General features: G+C 42.4%; 1 pseudogene; it reads right to left on the bottom strand.

Moving 5' to 3' along the window:
• Positions 1-7,214: 7,214 nt before the first annotated feature.
• Positions 7,215-8,542, bottom strand: LOC142440843 (eukaryotic translation initiation factor 3 subunit E pseudogene; annotated as a pseudogene).
• Between the last annotated feature and the right edge of the window lie 8,449 nt (positions 8,543-16,991).

Genomic DNA, 16,991 nt, shown 5'->3' with positions numbered 1-16,991 from the left:
TGTGTTAGGGGCTGGCTTCCCCTGACATGATATCTTCTTAAATTCACACCGAGGGGAGCAAAGCAGACCCTCTCTGGCATCAAAGATAAGAGATCTGAGTGTGGGAACTGAATTTCTACTTCGGCAGATTTCCAATCGTGTGGAGGAAGCTGGCTTGATAGAATGAGGCTGACATAGAGCCCAGGAATGAAACACATTTGGAGAGTCTCAGCTGTATCCACAGTTTTGGTTCTGAGAGTTCTTGTAGTTGATATATATTCAAATCAATGAATTCCTTCTTTGGAACAAGTACATTCAAGTTAGGAGCTTGCTGATTTCAAACAGAAAAGTGTTGCCCACTCTGGGCCACTCCCTTTAGAAAAAGTCCTCCAATGTCCCACAATCCCTCTAATTCCACCCACAGAGAACTACCCACTTGAATGTAGGCATTGCCCCTCCAGGAATCCACAGCAATGCACAAGAACGCCCAATCCATCTAATTCCCAAAAGCCAAACAGGTCAAAAGCAAGCAAGGCAAAGCTCAGCTGGGTAATGTCTGGGTTGGCAGATGGCACCAAGGTCTTGAATTAACATTCTAAAGCGGTGGCTCTCAACCTTCTTCATGCGGTGAACCTTTCATACAGTTCCGCATGTTGTGGTGACCCAAACCATAAAATTATTTTTGTAGCTACTTCATAACTGTAATTTTGCTACTGTTATGAATCAGGCAACCCCTGTGAAAGGATAGTTTGACCCCCAAAGGGGTTGCAACCCACAAGCTTTAGAATCAAAAGCCATGTCCTTATGAAACCTTCAGAATTCCTAAAAGGCAGACTCTCCTAGTTCTCTTAGCTTCAAAACCAGGCAACACTGACCTATAGGGGATGGTGGCAGCTGGCCATCACCTGCCATGCCTACTTATTCCAATTCCTATTCAGCTCCAGCTCAGTTTGGGGGTTCGGATTTCCAGATTGCCACCCCCCAGATTTTTTCACGGTTTTGTTTTTAAAGAGAAGTTGGTGATCTAGACTTTACATAACTTCAACTATTTATTTATATTGTGGTCACTCACAAATGGGTCTGTACCCTGTAAGGGACTCCAGCACATGTTGAATTTTTGTAGCTGCCAAATCTCTGACTTGGAGGGCCATTGAGGCACTCTCCCCCCCACCCCCTTTCTTGTCATACTAAATAATACTTTTATCATGTAGGGCAGGAATCAGCGAACTAGAACAATAGGCCAGATCCAGCCTACCACCTGTTTTTGTAAATAGATCATTTTTTTGGAACACCGCCACATCCGCTTATTCACAACATTTTGGGGGTGACTTTCATTATGCTGGATCCCAAAGTATTTACTTTTGGAGCCTTTAGTGAGAAAGTGTGCTGTGTCAGTCTGGGTACATTGGAGAAACAAATCCACAGAAACTCATGCATAAGAGAGACTTTTATATAATGGGTAAGTGCACATCAAGAAAACATCCCAACCCAGTGCTACCCAAGCCCACAAGTCCAACATTAACCCATATTCCCCACACCAATCCACAAAGTCCTCCTCCATCTCACAAGACACACACTATGATGCTGATTGCAGGAAGAAAGTCAAATCAGTGAATGTGTAAGCATCTCAGCATTGACAGAGGTCTCCACGCGGCTACTCCAGCACCCAGGGCTGCATCAGGGTAGGTCCATGTGGCTTTTCCTTGGGGGTGTCTTGCAGGAAGTGAGCCTTGCAAGCTGAAACAGAGAACTGGCTAAGGCAATTGCACCCTGGTCCAATCATCAGAGAGCAAGGGACCCGATAACACAAGGCTCACCAAACCATTTATCTCTCCATCCTTAAATTAACTCCCCATGTGTCTATCAGCCAGGTTGGCACAGTAAACTTTAACTAACTCATGTGCCAACCCATGGTAACACTTTGACCGTTAGTCCTTCTATTGTACTGAAATATATCCTAAGAGGTGTTTAATGTCAAATTACTTTAAACAAAAGAGATTTGTCCAGAGTGGATGCTATGCTACTTGCTTTGCCTTAAATTGTAGTTCAATTCAACCTGATAGGATGTGATGATTCCATTAGGATTATTTAGCAAAGTTGCTCTTCCACAGTCTTTGACCCTTATTATAGAGCCTAACAAGGGCACGTTGCTTGGCTCAGATCAGGAAAGATGAGCCTCGGGGGTGCATCCTCTCACCATATTTATTCAATCTGTGTGATGAGCAAGTCATCAGAGAAATTAGATTATATGAAGGGGAACTTGGCATCTGGATTGGAAGACGGCTTTCTAATAACCTGTGATATGTAAATAATACCTTTCTTGCTGAAAGTGAAGAGCAATTGAAGCACTTGCTGATATGATCGAGAATTGCAGCCTTCAGTATGGATCACACCCCAGTTTAAATAAGACCAAAATTCTCACACCAGACCAGTAGGTAACATGATGGATGATCAACTGCGAAAAGACTGAAGTTGTCAAGGCTTCTGCCTTGCTTGGATCCACAACCAGTGCTCATGGAAGCAGCTGCCAAGAGATCGAAGGATGCATTGCATTGCATTGGGAAAATCTGCTGCAAATGACCTCTTGTTGAAAAACAAGGATGTTGCTTTGAGGACTAAGGTGTGCCTGACCCACGCCATAGTATTTTCCGTCTCCTCAGATGCAGGTGAAATTTCCAATCCCCTCAGATGCATGTGAAAGTTGGACAGAGACTGAGGAAGACCAAAGAAGAACAGATGCTTTATATGTACCAGTGAAGAAGCTTGAACGGTCCATGGACTGCCAAAAGAACAAACAAATCTGCCCTGGAAGATGTACAGCAGAATGCTCCTTAGAAGGAAGGGTGGTGAGACTTTGTCTCCTGTACTTTGGACATTGGTCAGGAGAGACAGGTCCCTAGAGAAGGACATCGTGCGAAGTAACATGGCAGCGAAGCAGATGAAGTCCCCCACAAGATGGATTGACACAGTGGATGCATGGAAAGGCTCGAACAGAAGGGCAGTGGCGAGGACGGCACAGGGCGGACAGGGTTCCATTCTGTTGGACTCCGGGCCGCTACGCGGCACAACTGTCTTGACTGCACCTGATAACAATAGAGCCTATAGATAAGCGCATTCAGAATAGCATGCACAAACGGTGACAAATGAGCTCAGGCGGGCCTCTTTATATGGTTACACAGAGGAAGGTGAAGGAGAAGGGAGCACAGATTATCTCCTGTCCATAAATCTTGAAAAGCAGCTTGCACCATCTAGAGGTGAAAATGATAATATTCTCTATGCCTTTCAGATCTTTTACCAGATGATGTTCCCAACCGACTTAGACACACTGTTTCTTGCAGGATCTTCTGAGGCTAGAAATTTAGTACACAAAGGAGCCTGGTGATGCAGTGGGTTAATGACTGAGCTACCAATTGCAAGGTTAGCAGTTCAAACACACCAGCTCCTCCTGCAGAGAAAAAAATAAAGAAGATGGGGGGGGGGGGCTGTCTGTGCCTGTAAATATTGACAGTTGTAGAAGCCCTATGAAGCAGTTCTACTCTGTGCTACAAAGCCATTAAGAGTCAGGCTGACGTGCTGGCAGTGGAGGTTTTATGTCTGTTACAAAGGAAAGGAAATTGTGCTCAATGGGAATGAAGCAATAGTTACCATACCATCAAAATGAACTTCTAAATAGAAAGCTTTTTCTCCCTGTGGTTCTTCTGGCTCTTTGATTTTATGATTTGGCTGCTGGCATAGGGGTTATCCATTAAGATCAGAAGTTTAAAAACCACCTTGGGGGAAAGATGGGGCTTTCTACTCCAGTAAAGAATTACAGTCTCAGAAACTCACAGAGGCAATTCTTTATTCTAGAGGGTCACTATGAGTCAGCATTAACTCAGTAGCAATGAGTTTGGATTTTTTGGTTTGGTTGTTCTTATTGTCATTATTTTCTTAGTTAACATTCAGTCAAAAAAGTTTTTGTTTGGTTTTTCTAAATTCCTCCTTTTGTCTTACTCTGAAACAATGGGTGGGGAATATATTTTGCACATCTTTACCTAAACTTTAAAAAAAATAATCTTTTGTCATGTTTGAGGTGAAAGTTTGCGTATCAAATAAGTTCCCATTTAACAATGTCTACACAAATTACTCCGTGTCGTTGGTGACGTTTTCCAGAAAGTGTCATGAGTCTCCTTCATTCTGCTCCGGTTGGATCATTTCCAAACTCCAGTTTGCCTGCCCCTTATCTTCTCAATTTTGACCATTTGTTCCCACATAGATAATTTCCTAATGGAGCTCATTACTTGCAATGCTATTTGTTATTTAACAAAAAGATGACCTCAAGGGATAGTTTCCATTTAAGGTTCCAAGAGTATCCCAAGGTAATGGTTTAGGTGGTCCTCTATTCCCTACAAGTACAGGAAGTTTCGACATTTTGAGGATTTGAATTAGAACTCATATCCAACCTGACACTTCAAACTTCTCCTTCTCCTCTTCCTCCTCCTCCTCTTCCTCCTCCTTCTTCTTTCTGCATTTGTTAGGTTGGGCTTCTAGAGAAGCAGAATTAGTGACACTTGTATGTGTTGTAAATAGAAAGAGATTTATATCAAGAAATAGATCTCACAATCATAGAATAGGTAAGTCCAGTCCAGTTCAGATCAGGCCTCTCCTGACTCACGAAATTGATAAACAAGAAGCAGGATGGCAAAGCTGAGACAGCAGGAGGGCACTGGCTGATTGATGGAGAAGTCTAAAGTCAGTTGAATTAATCCACAGATGGTAGTGTGCTGAGGCTCCTGAGATGGCCTGGAGATGCTACAGGAGAGCGAGGAATCAGACACAAGATCCAGTCCAAAAGAAGACAAAGGGCCAAATGGAATTAGTCTCTGCTCAGCCTCTCCCTCTTACACAAAAAGCCACACCCCCAAGGAGCTGTCATCAGGCTTCCACCTGGTTGAAAGGCTGAGCTCCACCCCAATCTACCTAGGAGTGCCTAGCTGACATAATCCCTGTCACATTTCCTCATGCATCACCAAAAATTACAAGTTGTCTATTGTCTTATGGGTGCTTCCCTCAGGCTGAACATGATAGTGGGACAAGAGGAAAGTAAAAGGAAATAGAGGAAAGAGCTAGGAGGCAAAGGGTATATAAAGAGGTCTAAATAAAGGCATGAACATATGTAAATGTATTTATATATGAGGATGTGGAAATAGATTTTGTGCATATATTTACAGGTTTAGTATTAAGGTAGCAGATGGACACTGGGCCTCTACTCAAGTACTCCCTCAAAGCATGAATACTTTGTTCTTTTAAACTGACATTCCTTGATGCTCACCTTCCCAACACAATGGCTGAAGACAAAGTGGGTGAATAAGCACATGTGGTGAAGAAAGCTGATGGTGCCCAGCTATCAAAAGATAAAGTGTCTAGGGTCTTAAAGGCTTGAAGGTAAACAAATGGCCATCTAGATCAGAAGCAACAAAGCCCAAATGGAAGAAGCACACCAGCCTGTATGATCACGAGGTGTCAAAGGGATCAAGTATCAGGCATCATCAGAGCAAAAAATCATATCATAGTGAATGAGGGGGGAGCGCAGAGTAGAGACCTAAAGCCGGTTTGTAGGCCATTGGAGATCCCCTTGCAGAGGGATTGCGGGGAGGAGATGAGCCAGACAGGGCGTGATGTAGCAACGATGAAAAATACAACTTTTCTCTAGTTCCTAAATGCTTACTGCCCCCCGCTATCATGATCCCAATTCTACCTTGCAAGTCTGGCTAGACCAGAGGGTGTTCACTGTTACAGATAGGATCCAGAAACACAGGGAATCCAGGGAGGATGATCCCTTCAGGGCCAGTGATACTGGGAACATAGAAGGAGGGTGGGTTGGAAAGGGGGAACCGATAACAAGAATCTACATGTGACCTCCTCCCTGGGAGACGGACAACAGAAAAGTGGGTGAAAGGAGATGTCGGACAGTGTAAGATATGACAAAATGATGGTTTATAAAGTATCAAGGGTTCATGAGGGAGGGTGAGTGGGGAGGGAGGGAGGGAGGGAGAAAATGAAGAGCTGATGCCAGGGGCTTAGGTGGAGAGCAAATGTTTTGGGAATGATGAGGGCAATGAATGTATAAACGTGCTTTACACAATTGATGTATGTATGGATTGTGATAAGAGTTGTATGAGCCCCGAATAAAATGATTTTTTAAAAAAGAGCGCTTCCCTCTTCTCACCTCCATCCCTGGTAATCACCAATGAGTGTTGGGCCCTGTGCAAGGAGAGCTCCAAAAGTTTATAGAAATATTGCATTAAAAGACCAGGGAATTTTTCCATGGATATATATATATTATATATATGTTTGTGTGTATATATATATACACACACAAACATATATATATAATCTTGTTTTCTTATAAAAGTGCAATCTTACAATTGCATTTGTGTGACTGAATTATTCCTTTCAGTATAATGTGCTCCAGATTCATCCATGGTATGTTTCAAAGACGCATCAATTCCTATAACTGCATCGTCTTCCATTGTATGTATATACCACATTTTGCTTGTCCACCAGTTGAAGAGCACATAGATTATTTCCACCTTTTTGCTATTGTGAATAATGCTGCAATGAACATACGTGCATATGTATACTAACTACTCTATTAACTACTATAGAGTTATTTCAGACTCATAGAGACTCTATAGGACAGGGTAGAACTGCCCCTATGAGTTTCTGAGGCTGTTAATTCTCTATGGGAGTAGAAGTCTTGTCTTTCTCCTGTAGAGTAGCTGGTGGTTTTGAACTTCTGACCTTGAGGTTAGCAGCCAAACTCATAACCACTACTACACCACCAGGGTTCCTTAATGTGTGTCTGTGTATATGTATAGATATATATGCATGGGTAACCCTAGCAAACACTCTCTGTACGTATATTCATTTCCCAAATTATTTTGTACTTGAATCCTATTTAAAATATTTCTGCACAAATACAGTAGTCAATCACTAGGATAATTAGTTTACCCATTTGAATACATTAACATTAGGAACCTTTTAGGGGTGTTAATTGGCTATTCAAAGAGAATTTTGGAAATGCTCATTAAGTTTGGAGGGGTTTTTTTTCTTTTTTTAAAAAATGAGACAAAGCCAATTTTATTCAAATTCTCCAAACGTACACAGAATTTGTTGTTTCTAAAACCTATGTCCCATTTTACATAATGGTCTTGTTGCATCTTTAATTTGGTCATCTTTTTAAAAACAGTTCTTCAGTAGAAGCCAGAGTCCTGAGTTGCACAGTTAGGCGCCTCTGATCTACTATTCTGATTAAGTTTCTTCTCAATATTCATGGCCAACATCTGGCTTCTAAAAGAAAGGCTCTTGGTCTTTTCAATCACTTGCTGATAGGATGAGACTGCATTGTTACCCATCACCACATGACCTAATTTAGAATAAATCTTGGCATCCAGTCTTGCATTTCTAATCAAATTCACAATCCACCATTCAGCTTCTTCTTGGGTCATGTTCAGTTTATCCGCCAGCATGTTAATGCTGATACACTGATGGATGCGACAAAAAGTCTCAAATATGAAGAGACGGGCATTTTCAATGAAATCCTCAAGACAAGCCACCAGGAAGAAGACATTCACAAGCACTGATTCACATTCCCTCAACTTTTTCTGTGCCCCATCAAAGTCAAAGTTTACATACAAGCATTCAACAAACTCTGTAATTGGGTCCTTGTATGTGTAAGATTCCTGCTGAATAACTTTGAAGAGGTCTTTTAGCACCTGTCGGGCACTTTCGAACATCTTTGTTTGTTATGACTGCTGTAGTCAAGTAGCGGAGACTATGTGGACACATAGTCTGAATTGCATTAAGAGCTGTGGTTGGTAAAGGAAGAGATCAATAATGTTATCTCGGCCTTTGGGGTGGTTGAAGAAAACAAATAGAGACCAGTGAATGAGCCATGTTCGCTGCTGAAGAGACTGGAGTGGAGAACTCACAGAATTATAATCAATGATCTCTTTCAACCTTGTAAGGTCTTCCACGGCTGCATCCCAATTCTGAATTAAGATTTCAGAGGCCAGTTTCCACCAAAGGGAACTCAGAGCATTCCTATCAGTGCTGGAACCAGCCTCTAAAAAAATAAAGATACTCTGCTGCTCCTGAGTAATTCCCACATTCATATTGGAATTTTGCTATCTGGAGAGAGTGTCGAAATATTCCTGCCGAAAACCATACTTATCCGCCAGGTAGTCAATAACATCCCTGGTTGACTGCATTTGCCTTGTAGTTTCTGGATCTTCAAACGTTTTCACAATTGGTTCAGTTTCTGCCTGGAGTTGTTTTAGTTGTGCAGAGCATGTGGGATATCATCGGAATAAAGGTTTATATATACATCCATGGCAAAGTTTACCATGTTGGTATCACTAAGAAGATCCAGTTTCCCCTGTAATAATTCTTTTTCATCATATATCTCCTTCACAGACAAGAACTCCAGCAGCGGGAAGACCAGATGCCGATCCAAGAAATGCGTGATGCGAGTAGACAGGACGTACTCCGCCATCTTGCCAAGGAAGAGGGAGTCTGCGCTCACCAAACTTTATCGGTAGCACAGAAATGGAAATGAACAGACGCCCTACTACCGGTTTTTTTTTCCTTTTGATATTGTTGATTTCAAGTATATGTCCTAAGAGTTGTATTATGCTAATTTTATTTAACTTTCCCCTGATGATGTAGTGGTTATGCTGGGGCTGCAATCCTCGTGGTCGGCAGTTCGAAACCACCAGCAGTTCCATGGGAGAAAGATCGGGCTTTCCACTCCCCCAAATAAACAGTTATAGTCTCGGAACCCCACAGGGGTCACTCTGAGTCAGCACTGACTCAATGGCCGTGAGTTTGATGCTAGCTTTCCTCCTCTGACTCCCATTTCTATAACCACTCTGTGGCGCTATTAACCCCTCTTCCCAGAAGTTGTTTTTGCCTTATACGAACCTCTGCAGGTGCTCTTAAGCACCTACAACTTCTGACCTCTAAGAAGTCTCTTCTCTCCCAAACTCTTCGTCACTGTCACCCACCGATTTCCAGCCCTCGACCCTGAACAGATGAAGGAATTCTCAGGTGTCTCCTGGTGCATTGTTGCAATTGGAAAGCAAATTCTGTCTGCAGATGGGTCTGTAGGCACCATGGGAAACCGCCTGCAGACGATCAGCGTGGAGAACGCCCAGAAGAACGCAGGCTGTTTTGAGAAATCCTCTTCACTATGGATAATTCCATCAACCAGAGCCTCGGCTGTTGAAAATGCTCCTCAAGGATTATGATGAGACTCAATAAGACCAAGAGTTGCCCAGGTGTCAGACATCAAAGAACAAAAAAATCATATCAGTGGGTGCCCACCTTCCCGATATGATCACTGAAGACAAATGCATGCATAAGCAAATGTGGTGAAGAAAGTGGATGGTGCCCAGCTATAAAAAGATATAGCATCTGGGGTCTGAAAGGCTTGAAAATAAACAAGCGGCCATCTAGCTCAGAAGCAATAAAGCCCACATGGAAGAAGTACACAAGCCTGTGTGAATGACTACAAGGTATCGAAGGGATCAGGCATCAGGCATTAAAGAACAAAAATCATATCATTGTAAATGAGGATGAGTGCAGAGTGGAGACCCAAAGCCCATCTGTAGGTGACTGGACACCACCTTACTGAAGGGTTGCGGGGAGGAAATGAGCCATTCAGGGTGCAGGGTAGCAACGATGAAACATACAACTTTCTTCTAGTTCTTAAATGCTCCCTCCCCCCACTCTCATGAGTCCAATTCTACCTTACAAATCTGGCTAGACCAGAGGATGTACACTGGTACAGATAGGAACTGGAAACACAGGGAATCCAGGGCAGATGACTCCTTCAAGACCAGCGACTAGAGTGGCAATACCTGGAGGGTGGAGGGAAGGTGGGGTAGAAAGGGGAAACCTATTACAAGGATCTACGTACAACCTCCTCCCTGGGGGATAGACAACAGAAAAGTGGGTGAAGGGAGATTTGACAAAATAATAATGATTTATGAATAATGAAGGGTTCATGAGGGAGGAGGTAGTGGAGAGGGAGGGGGAAATGAGGAACTGATATTAAGGGCTCAAGTAGAAAGCAAATGTTTTCAGAATGATGATGGCAACAAATGTACAAATGTGCTTGACACAATGGATGGATGGATGGTTTGTGATAAGAATTGTACAAGGCCCCAGTAAATTGATTTTTTAGAAAAAAACAAGAGTTGCTCCTCTCGCAGGCACAAAGAGACCACCATTCACGGGCCTGATAGCTTCCCTGAGTTCTGCACTCAGCACAAAAAGGCTGGGGCTGACTTTGGGAAGTGGCATGCTATGCTGAGCATCACTGGCCAGTGTCCATCCAACTTCACTATCTGGAAAAATGCCAAAGCCCTGGCCTGCTCCCCCATCATCCGTCAACAGAGAGAGGTCATTCCTGATGAAGACCAAGGCCTGAAACACTACTAGTGTGTGGATGACTCCTGTCTATCAAGACCTTGAACGGCCACCGTGTTTACCTGGAGGGCACCCTTCTAAGCCCACGATGGAGAATGCTGGGCATGCCTACACCAAGAAGTACACTTCAGAGCAAATGGCTTTGGCCACGTCCCACCTCTCCACTGCTGTTCTCTTCCTGCAGCTGTTCCTGGAGTCTGCTTCTTGTCTCGTGGCATAAGTGAAGAGGATGCCACTATCAAATTCAATGCTATCAGCCTTTGCATTGTACCAAAGTCCTGGAAACTAAGCTTCTCTTGTAGATGGACCCCGAAACCAGTGCATTTACTACTTGTATTGGCGAGGTTGCCAACAAGAAGGTAAACCAGGAGGCCTTTATGAAGCAAGCCCCGACTAACAGCCAGGCAGGATGTTCACACAGGCTCCTCTGGTGCTGCCTCCAGCTCCGTCACTCTTCCCTGCCTCCTTATGGACTAGGACCTGTGGCCGGCCAGCCTTGCTCTCTCTCTTCAAAGTATCTTAGTAGGAAGGCTGAACATGGGCCTTTTGACTGACCCTGGGAATGGGACAAAATTAGATCAGCACTACAGGAAATAGAGTTCCACAGTCTTAAACACAAGAAAAATAAATCAGTGATTGCAACATACAAGTACTAATACCAAGGATCTGACAAAAATTCTTCCCTCTCTTTCTGTGTCCCCCTTCCAGTTTCCCACACTCCAATGTTTATCTAAAGAAAAGAAAAGGTTTTAAAGCAAAGCTGGCTTTCCATGCAGATAATCGGCACCAAGCACTACGTCTCAAAAGGTGAGCAGGGAGAAGTGTGTCTTTACTGAACAGGCTGGTGTTGGAGGCAGCAGCAACTGAAGGAGAAAATAGTCTGCAAATTTCTAGTGGACAACAGCTTTTACTTTCTGCTCTTGTTCACAGATGGGGCCATGTGTGTCGTGACTTTTGACTGCCTTCCATATGACTGATTAATAAAAAGGCTCCTTATCTTGCCCTATCCGGAGTCTCCCTTCCCCCCCTTCTCTGCCAAGATATGACAAAATAACGATGTATAAATTACCAAGGGCACATGAGGCAGTTGGGAGCGGGGAGGGAGGGGGAAAAAAGAGGACCTGATGCAAAGGGCTTAAGTGGAGAGCAAATGCTTTGAGAATGATTGGGGCAGGGAATGTATGGATGTGCTTTATACAATTGATGTATGTATATGTATGGATTGTGATAAGAGTTGTATGAGTCCCTAATAAAATGTAAAAAAAGAAAAGAAAATGATTAGGGCAAAGAATGTACAGATGTGCTTTATACAATTGATGTATGTATATGTATAGATTGTGATAAGAGTTGTATGAGCCCCTAATAAAACGTTTTTTTTAAAAGAAAAGGCTCCTTAATGCTTACGACTTTGGGATCAACCTAGAGCAGGCCTGGTGGGACAGTAGTTAGGGTTGGGTTGCTAACTGAAAGGTCAGCACCGTGCAGGGGGAAAGAGGAGCTTTCTATCCCCCCTAAAGAAGTATACTCTTGGAAACCCACAAAGGCAGTTCTATTCTGTCCTTTAGGGTTGCTGTGGGTCAGACCCAACTCATAAGTTGGTTTTGAGTTTTGGAATCATGTGGCAACGTTTTAAAATCCCAGATGTTCAGTCTATGCCCCAGCCCAATTAAATCAAAGACTCTGGATGTGTAACCTACCTTAATATCAGGATTCCTTTGCTGTTTCCAATGCAAATGCTCAGCTAAATTTAAGAACTGCCCATCTACACTTCTAGTTTGGGAATATTTAAAAATTAAAGCCATTCAAAATATGAAATCATCTAAAATGCAGAATGATTTTGAGCAACATAGGGACTGTAAGAGACTTTCTACTCCCATACAAAGTTGCAGTCTCAGAAGCCCACAGAGGTAGCTCCACCCTGCCCAATCCAGTCACTGTGAGTAGACATCCACTCAATGGTAGCGAATCTGGAGTTTTGGTTGTTGCTGTTGTTTGGGGGGGCGGGGTTATGGAGTGTAATAAAATAGAATTAATATGGAAGAGAAAAGAAGGAAGCAAAACCCTCTGCTAACAATTTGCTAAGAGGAAAATCAAATTGCTGAAAATGCTTAAGTTTCTCGGAATTGCCCTGAAAGTTTCAGAAAGGGTTCATAAAAAGTTGCTGTGTTCATTCCAAAGAAAGGTGACCCAACGGAATGAGGACTATATTCAACAATATAGCAACATAGCAATGATACATGCAAGTAAAGCTTTGCTGGAGAAAACTAAAAAGTGGTTGTAGAAAGGGCAGTGAGTTTTGAACTGAATCATATTTTGCTTTTTAAATTTTTGGTCTCTTTCTTGGTAGCCATCAGTTTCTGTTCTTAGCTTTTTTTTTTTCTCCCTTTTTTTAACTGCAAGGTCAGCAGTTGAACGCCGCCAACCACTCCCGGGGACAAAGACAGGGCTCTCTGCTCCCATAAAAAGGTACAGTTGAAAACCCCCAGGGGCAGTTCTAGCCTGATTTGTATGGTTGTTATGAGTTGGCATTGACTCGATGGCAGGGAGTTTGGTTTGGTCTTGAACTTTCTTTGAGTTTATTCTGTTGTTTGTCTCCTAATTTCTGAAGTTGCATGGTTAGTTCATTAATATCCACAATTTGTTCTTTTTATTAATATAACTATTGCTGCAAGTTTCACCTTAGCTGAATCCACAATTTTCATTTTTGATGTGAAACTTTTGTTGTGAGTTCATTGAAATGTTTTCTAATTTCCAGAATGATGCATTCTTTGACTCATGAGAAGCAAAAGGTTGCCAGCATAAATGCTTTGATTTGTGTTTTTAAGTAAATCCTCTTCACTGGATGGGTGAAGTCCATATTTATGTTAATTTGTATTCTTCAGATCTCCTCTATGCTCATTTTTGAATTTTGATTTAAGAGTTAGTCAGAGTGTGTCACAACTGAGATGTGTCTGTCAGTGAGTCCTCGTACTTCTGTCAAGCTGGTCTTACATATCTTTAAAGTCACGTTCCTAGGTGTGTATCAGTCCAGCATCATGAGGCAAGGTTCGTCAGCACCTACACCTCGCAGTTCTGATCATCAGTTCAACCTCCCTGGACCGTGGCCAACAACAACATACCTTCATGTATCAAGCCAAATGGCACGGAGCAGAAGCTGGTAGGAGAGCTCTTTTGAGAGTTGTGGCAGATGGGATCCTGCTTTGTTGCTGTGAACTTCTGAGCACATCTGAGGAGCTTGAAGCAGCATGATGTTGACCTGAAGGCAGACGTCTAAAGGGCATCTACCCAGCGGCAACTGTGACTATTGTCTAGGAAAACTGAGTGCAGCGAAGACACACAGGGGGAGGCTTTTGCATTCACGTTGATAGAACTATCATTTCTGGTCCCGAGTCTCTGGAAATGTAAAGCAACATCTTCACGAGGGACGTCTCCTTTTTCCCCTTCCTTAGGAAAACAGAGGTGAGCTTTTTGCCGTCCTCGTATGGGACAGACATTTTCCTCGTTCACCATCTCTGATCTCTCTCTGTTCACTAGTCTCCTTGTTCCCTCTTTAAACACAGATCTCTTTTCTGAGAATCTGGGGCTGTGTTTTGACACCTACAGGGCTAGTAAGGCACAAGGGACCCGCAGGCGCCTTCCTGGCCACCATGGCCTCAGCACTCATTGGAGTGGCTCCCCTTCACTTCTTACCCGTGTGGCCATACATTTAAATTTCCTTTGTCTTTCTTGTATTTTATTCAGCATTCTTAGGTGCTTTGAAGCAGGTGTGTTTTAAGGCTACCTGTTTATCATTTTGCCAGAGATGTAAAGTTTCCCAACTTATATTAAGAATTCTACTGAAGTCTCATTATGTTCAAAAGGTTGATTAGATAGATTGCTAAAACAAATTCACACACACATACACACACACACAAACAAACTCACTGCCATCAAATAAATGCCGACGCACAGATAAGCTGTTAGATTTTCTACAAACACCGAGTATGAAAGAGTGTGTGTGGGGTATGCGTTCACATAGGTTTTAACAAAAGAGGGACAAATATACATGTCTGGATGTTTGATGTGTTTTCATTATTTTTACACAAATAAACATTTTCTGGCATACCTTGATAACAACCAACAGTCCTTGTCTCTGGAGAAAGAGAAGGATAAGAAGGGATCTAAACAAGGAAGACAGGCCCCACCATGAGCTGTGGCGTCCCCTCACTGACCATAGAGCTATAGGGAACGACACTGTAGACACAGTGTGGGAATTGTTCCCAGTCTGATCGCCCCATACCGGGGCAAAACATGAAGGGAGCGCAACAGAGCAGCAAGGGGAGCAAAGCAATGAAGTCCCCGAGGAATCCCAAAAACGGACTTCAGGGGAAGTGCTTGGCACCTCCTCAGACTCAATCAGAAAACATTCATAAAGGTCAACAGACAGACCTGAAACTATTTTTTTTAAATCTATATAAGATAGGCAAGATAAACAATCCCTAGGAGAAAACAATGGGATCTACAGTTCCAGGGAGACATGGGAAAGGGAGAAGTGGGGGAAAGGAATGGGGAGCCAACAAACCCAGGGACAAGAGAACAAGTGATGTAAACTCGACGACAAAATGGGTGTAGAATACTAAGTACAATGTAGCTGAGAGGAATTACTGAAAGTTGAATGAAGGTTGAACAAGAATGAAGGTTGAACAAGATAGTGGAATAAGAAGGTAGAACAAGAGGAAAATAAAGGAAATAGAAGAAAGAACTAAGAGGCAAAGAACATTTATAGAGGTATAAATACAGGTATGTACATATGAAAAAATACTTTTATATAATGATAGGGAAATGGACCTATGGACATCTATTTATATGCTAGATATTAAGGTAGCAGATGGACATTGGGCCTCTACTCAAGTTCTCCCTCAATGCAAAAGCACTTTATTCTAATTACACAGCATTCTGTGATGCTCACCTTCCTGACACGATCACTGAAGACAAAATGGGTACATAAGCAAATGTGGTGAAGAAAGCTGATGGTGCCTGGTTATTATAAGATATAGCATCTGGGTCTGAAAGGGCTTGAAGATAAACAAGCCATCATCTAGCTGAGAAGCAACAAAGTCCACATGGAAGAAGCACACCAGCCTGTGTCATCACGAGGTGTCGACAGGATCAGATATCAGGCATCAGAAGACCCAGAACAAACATATTGATTCAAACAAGGGTAGCTGGAGTGGAGATCCAAAGCCCATCTGTAGACAATTGGACATCCCCTCAGAGAAGGGTCACAAGGAAGGGACGAGCCAGCCAGGGTGCTGTATATAGCATTGACAAAACACACAACTTTCCTCTAGTTTGTTTATGCTCCTCCCCACCCCCCGCCACTATCGTGACTGCAGTTCTACCTCAAAATCCGGCTAAACCAGAGCATGTGCACTGGTACAGATAAGAGCTCTCGACACACAGAATACAGGACACATAACACCCCCACTCCGGAACAATAATGGGAATAGTGATACCATGAGGATATGGGGAGAAAGAACGAACTGATCACAATGATCCATGTATAACACCCCACCATCACGATCACCCAGGGGGATGAGCAACAGAAACATGGGTGAAGGGAGACATTGGATGGTGTAAGATATGGAATTAATAATAATTTATAATTTATCAAGGGTTCCTGAGGGTGGGAGGATTGGGGAGGGATAGGAAAAAATGAGGAGTTGATACCAAGGGCTCAAGTAGAAAGAAAATATTTTGAAAAGAATGATTGCAACATATGTACAAATGTCCTTGACACAATGGATGTATGGATTGTTATAAGAACTGTAAGTGCCCCCAATAAAATGAGTACAAAAGCAAACAAGAAGACAGTTTGGAAACTGATTGTGGTAGCAATTGTACAGTTCTGCTTGACTTGCTTGAACTATGTATATGTACTAACTCCCAATAAATATTTAAAAATAATAAAATAGGAAAACAAAGTTGTTATATTGCTTAAATATTTTCCTGTGAATATATGTATGTTTGTTTTAAAAATCTATACCTCAAATCTAAAAAAATGTTTGGAATAGCTCTTGCTTCCAGTTTTCCACTGAAAATGTATCATTCTGAATAATATTATATTGAAAATTGTAATTATATGGCTTTGTGTTCCTACAACTTTCCCTTTTGAAGAACTGGTTTTAACAGCTGAGTTCTCATACTCAAGCTCATGAAGGTGAACTCAAGCAAGGTACCTGAGGGCTTGCTACAGTCGTGGGCAAAGTTAAGGATAGCGTCTTGATCTCCCATCTCTCTCTGCTCACTAGGAGGTCTAAGAGCTTTGCAAGAGAAAGACATTTCCTCATTGGAAAGGAAGTGACTGACCTCGTTAAACTTTATATCCTCTTTGGTGGAGATAGATACTTGTCCTAAAAGAATGTGGCTGCTACTGAACTGATAGCAACAAATACACATTCGATTTAAAATAGGGAACTTTTTATCTAAGTAAAAATTGATATTCATTTGAATGAGTTTGAACTATAAGTACTAACATAGACATAGCTTCAAAATATATA

Source organism: Tenrec ecaudatus, chromosome 2 (assembly GCF_050624435.1).
Source record: "Tenrec ecaudatus isolate mTenEca1 chromosome 2, mTenEca1.hap1, whole genome shotgun sequence".
Lineage (NCBI taxonomy): Eukaryota > Metazoa > Chordata > Mammalia > Afrosoricida > Tenrecidae > Tenrec > Tenrec ecaudatus.
Note: the sequence above shows the minus strand (reverse complement) of the source record. Positions and strands in the feature narration are given on the sequence as shown.